The sequence below is a fragment of the Neoarius graeffei genome, chromosome 6 (assembly GCF_027579695.1).
Source record: "Neoarius graeffei isolate fNeoGra1 chromosome 6, fNeoGra1.pri, whole genome shotgun sequence".
Lineage (NCBI taxonomy): Eukaryota > Metazoa > Chordata > Actinopteri > Siluriformes > Ariidae > Neoarius > Neoarius graeffei.
In genome coordinates, this window is record NC_083574.1 from 102,991,801 (window position 1) to 102,997,492 (window position 5,692).

A 5,692-nucleotide genomic window follows, 5' to 3' on the forward strand; every position below is an offset into this window, starting at 1 on the left:
CCTTCTACTGGTGGACTACTTTTTTTTTTTTTTGTTTCCATTTCCGGTTGAGAGTACGTCATGCGCATTCTGGCTGCCGCTTCTCACCAAAGCTCTTATTTTATTTCTTTTTCTATTTTTTTTCTGTGTGTTTGTGTAGTTTGATGTTTGTTTGAATGTTTTGTCTGCCGGTTGTGGTGTAGCTCCGGACCCAGTTTTGGGCGTCGGTTCCCTCCAGGCCTTGGTTCACCATGGGCAATGCCTGCACTCCCAGCTATGGACTGCAGTGAGCTCGTTGCCCATTTTACATCATGGTTGTCCAGCGCTCTGCACTTTAACGCTTGGCGTGATGTTCTGAGCGATGTTGCTTGGTGGTGTCGCGGCGGCTGTGCAGGCGGTTTGGGACACACCAGCGCTCTGCGTGGTGGAGCTTCTCTGCTCGCTGTGTGGATCCATGGCGTGGTGTTTGAGCGATGTTGCTGACGGCGTCACGGCGGCGGTGCTGGAGATGTGGGACTTGTTTTCGTGCGCCTTTTGGTGGGACTGTGGCTGCTACACCACGGGAATTACATCCTGACCCCTACTTGGTGTACTTTTTACTTTTTATTTTTTATTATATTTTTTATTTTATTTATTTTTTCTTTCCTTGTCTATAATTGTAAAGCGTCCTTGGGTTTTTTGAAAGGCGCTATATAAATTTAACTTATTATTATTAGTAGTAGTATTACTTGCTAAAGTCTTCAATCCGCACATTAACAGCACATGGATCAAAACCCCCCGTCTGTCCCTCTGAGTTACATGTCAATACTGAGATTGAGATACTGACCTCTTCTGCTCCTCGGACCTGCCTCATCCATCCTGATGGTTGGAGTCTCATCACATCGCTCCTGTGGAGGACGGCGCCCCATACGGACAGCTGAAAGTCACACTTGGAAGACGCTCTGGACTCTTACAGTAATGCTTTTATGGCTGAGGACTACAGTTGACTTGCTAACTTTAGGACTGCAGTGGTCATGAACAGTTTTGCACTCAAGTTTCCGTCAGTGAAGAGTTTATAACATCAATGAAACTGATTTCATGTTAAAACTGCTAAAAATGTTATAATCACATTGTCTGTTATCACCCAAATGAGGATGGGTTCCTTTTTGAGTCTGGTTCCTCTTGAGGTTTCTTTCTCGTATCGTCTGAGGGAGTTTTTCCTGGTCACCGTCACCACAGGCTTGATCATTGGGGATAGATTAAGGATAAAATTAGCTCATGTTTAAAGTTATTAAAATTCTGTAAAGCTGATTTGCGACAATGTCTATTGTTAAAAGCGCTTTACAAATAAACTTGACTTGATCTGGAAGTCGATCACCATTTGTCAAAGTCAACTTGTTGAGGTAACATTCGCAGTCTTTTGTGGTTAATCCCCTTGCATAGCTTGACAAGCTGTTGATTTCCACCATACTTCTGTTGCCAAAATGCGCCCGCATACGTACTTACTACGTCATCATTATGTACAAACTGTGAACGGGTATCTAAAAAATACTGCATTATGAAAGAATCAGTGAACACTGCTGGATTCACTCTTCTGATCTTGCTTCAGCTTTTTTCAGCACAGGGGATACAATTCTACAGCGTCAGATAGTGGTATGAAGTGAAGCCAAGAGCCAATGAAACGGCACGATAATGATTTTGAATCTAAATTGTATAGCTCTGTCCTATCACACTCTTCCACTGGTTCTTGTTATGGTTCGAGGCAATCAGCAATGAGCTCACATACTACAACAAATCGCACCAGTATTTATGTGTAAAAACCAAACACGCTCTGGTGATCATGAACAATAAAAACTCTGAAGATAAAAAAGGTTCATTATGACAACAAATTCACCTTCAGTTGCCCTCGTGGTTAGCGTGTCCGCCTCTCAACCGGAAGCTTGTGAGTTCTACTCGCGGTCAAGTACCAAAGACCATCATAAAAATGGTGCCTACTGCCATCTGGTGAGGTGCCACAGTACAGATGTGAGAAGGGAGTCAAACTCTCGCGATTACCAGAGGACCCCCCACCACCACCACCACCACTGTAACCCTAGCTGAGTAATAGGTGAAAGGTTGAGGGCTGTAGATGGTGATGAGATTGATGATGTCCGATGTGCCTTAAGGGGTACTGGGATGGGAGACTGCCTGGGAAGACCAGGTCCTGGCATGGGAAGGACTTTGAAGTTTTGATGACAGCATGTTCAAGGCAACTTGGTCATCCAATCATCCAACACTGAAGTGAGGTGAGAAGCACGGATTCTGTGAAGCACAGTACCTTGGTCCGATTTCCAGATCAGTTTTCTTCAAATATGGCACTCAGAATGCAGGAGAATGCACCACTTTACACCTTTTTTTTCAAAATCTTCTGGGACGAGCATGCCCCCAGACCATCCTTGAAGGCAATGACTGCATCACGCAGTCTGATCCACTGCTTCTCATTCTCTGGGGGGTGTCAAGTGTGTCACTGTTTACAGGATTTGTCCAGTGTAGGTACTTCACTGTTCTCTGGTTGAACTTTTGGAGTTAATATAAATATCAGTGTCTGAAATTTTTTTTACGATAATAATGATGCAGTCATGGCCTTCAAGGATGGTCCGGGGGCATGGGTGGCATGGTGGTGTAGTGGTTAGCACGGTCGCCTCACAGCAAGAAGGTTCTGTGTTCGAGCCCAGCGGCTGGCAGGGGCCTTTCTGTGTGGAGTTTGCATGTTCTCCCCGTGTCTACGTGGGTTTCCTCTGGGTGCTCCGGTTTCCCCCACAGTCCAAAGACATGCGGTTAGGTTAATATGGGACAGCTTTGGGCTGAGGTGCCCTTGAGTGAGGCACCAAACTCCCAACTGCTCCCCGGGCGCTGTTAGCATGGCTGCCCACTGCTCTGGGTATGTGCATGTGTGTGTTCACTGCTTCAGATGAGTTAAATGCAGAGAGGCATTTCACAAGTGTGTGATGAATAAAGTTCTTCTTCTTCTACATAAAGGATAGTAGCTACAAAGCACACTGGGATCCAGTGTGAATGCAAGGAGATGAACTCAAGGTGAAGCAACGAACAATATATCTGAGTTCAGACACAGTTTTGATCAGGAGCAGAGCAGATGTGCATGTGAGCAGGGGCTATTAGAGAGAGAGGGGTCAGGTTTGAGGAAAATCGGTGCAAAATTAATAAACACTGCTCTCGAAATGAAAGACTACACTCTTGATTTAAGACGGAAAAAAACTCCATAGGTGTCAGGAACCAGTAAACATACCAAGAGGCACTATGATTAACCCTTTCATCCAGTGTTAATAACGTTTTCCACTTGTCCGGAAAAAAATTAATATTGTGTAATATAACGAAAAACAAATCAGTAACCAAAAAGCTCATAAGCATAAATAAATAAATAAATAATAACTGTTTTCTAGATGTTTTTCTCGACACGCTCTATAATGATTTACTCCATGGACCCTGATGTAGTTGTTTGAGTGGAGTTGTAGGCGGGGTCTCAAGCATGCTCATTAGACTATTAGGCCACACCCATTCAGACGGCCTCTCAGTGGGAGGTCTGATCAGTAAATTAAACTCCAGTTTGAGTGTTTTATCTCATTTACATCCTGTTTTCTTTTTTCTTCTTTAAATTCAGAGCTTTTCGGATGTTTAACACTCAGGTTGGTAAAATTTGAAAGTTTTTATATTTGAATCCCATTTCTGTAGATTTTGAACAGCATGTCACACCGCACAGGAAAGAGGAAACTTCTAGAATAATGTTTAAAGTGTTGTTGTTCAGAAACATCACTAGATTGAGCCTTCAGTGGATTTATGTTGTCTTTAAAAGTGTGAAAAATCTGGAAGCATGTTTAAAGCCTGGTGTTTATCTACTGGTGTGGCGTAATGCTAATAGGATAACTTTCAGATTTTGCTAGTGTTGTGTACGCAAAGCTAATCAGATGTTTCCTCTTAAGTCTAAACTTTCTTTCTTTCTTTCTTTCTTTCTTTCTTTCTTTCTTTCTTTCTTTCTTTCTTTCTTTCTTTCTTTCATTTATTTTCTCCTTCCATTCTCCGGGGCGTGTGTCTGGTTGTCTGTATGCCTCACAGGAATCACAGTGGGGACAGTGAGGGAGCAGATGGCTCCGTAATCCAGGGGCAGTGTGTGTGTGTGTGTGTGTGTGTGTGTGTGTGTGTGTGTGTGTGTGTATGGGGTCATCTATTACATCTCAATATGCAGATGGTCGTGATTTCGCCTGATCTCCTCACGATGCGGTCTATTAATGACTCAATCTGCCATGCTAATATGGCTAAAAGAACAAATTCAGTCAGACAGGATTACTTTAATAATCGCCGGCTAATGTGGCTAAAACAGCTAAATAATGAAAATAAAAATAAATCACGGGCGGCACGGTGGTGTAGTGGTTAGCGCTGTCGCCTCACAGCAAGAAGGTCCGGGTTCGAGCCCTGGGGCCGGCGAGGGCCTTTCTGTGCGGAGTTTGCATGTTCTCCCCGTGTCCGCGTGGGTTTCCTCCGGGTGCTCCGGTTTCCCCCACAGTCCAAAGACATGCAGGTTAGGTTAACTGGTGACTCTAAATTGAGCGTAGGTGTGAATGTGAGTGTGAATGGTTGTCTGTGTCTATGTGTCAGCCCTGTGATGACCTGGCGACTTGTCCAGGGTGTACCCCGCCTTTCGCCCGTAGTCAGCTGGGATAGGCTCCAGCTCGCCTGCGACCCTGTAGAACAGGATAAAGCAGCTACAGATATGAGATGAGATGAGATGAAGTCTACATGCTCTATTTTAATATTCTACCTCATATTGTTTTTAAATATATTATTTTGGTATTAAAATAATATTTTGTCATTAGTTTACTAAATTTAAATGATTTTCTATATTTTAAAAAAATATATAGTTGTATATTTTTGTTGATGGATTTTTAAAAAATAATTACAACATATTTAAATTGTCTTTTTTATTGAAATAAAGTGTTGTGTTGATTATTTCTATCTTTTAAATCTGAATAAAACCTCATTTTAAAGGCTCAGGTCCTGAAATAAATATTCATATCTAATATTAAATTCCATTACATGCTGATGAATATTCAGCTTTTTATCTCCTTTAACATTTAAAGGGAACGGTTCTCGTTTCTGGCCGTGTGTTTCAGGAGAAAGGGCACTGAACCCCAGGCAAAACTGGACGCACTTTGTGCTGGAGGTCAGTGTTCATGAATTAACACTTATTAACATGAATTAACCTTCATTAACATTAATGAACACCAGTCACATGCATTTATACATCACATGGTTATACACACCGCAAACACCGATACACACTCCAACACCGTCTCACACTGCACAGTGGGCACGGAGCCTCCGAGGGTGTGTGTGGGTGTGTGTGTGTGTGTGGGTGATGAGGGAAATTAAAACAACGGTAGAAAGCTTTAATGGAAGGTAATTGCTCTCTGGCTCATTGTTACAAAGACATCAGAGAGAAGCACAGAGACAAAATTACACCTCGGTCACTGTAGAACAATGGAGAGAGAGAGAGAGAGAGAGAGAGAGAGAGAAAGAAGTTGACAGAGAGAATGAGATTAAAAGATAGAAGAAAAGTGAGATGAGTCTGATACCCTCAGAGGTAAGTCTGAGAGAGGAACCTGAAGTGGTCTGAGGAGTCTGATCTGCACAGATTGGAGTCTGATCTGCACAGATTGGAGTCTGATCTGCACAGATTGGA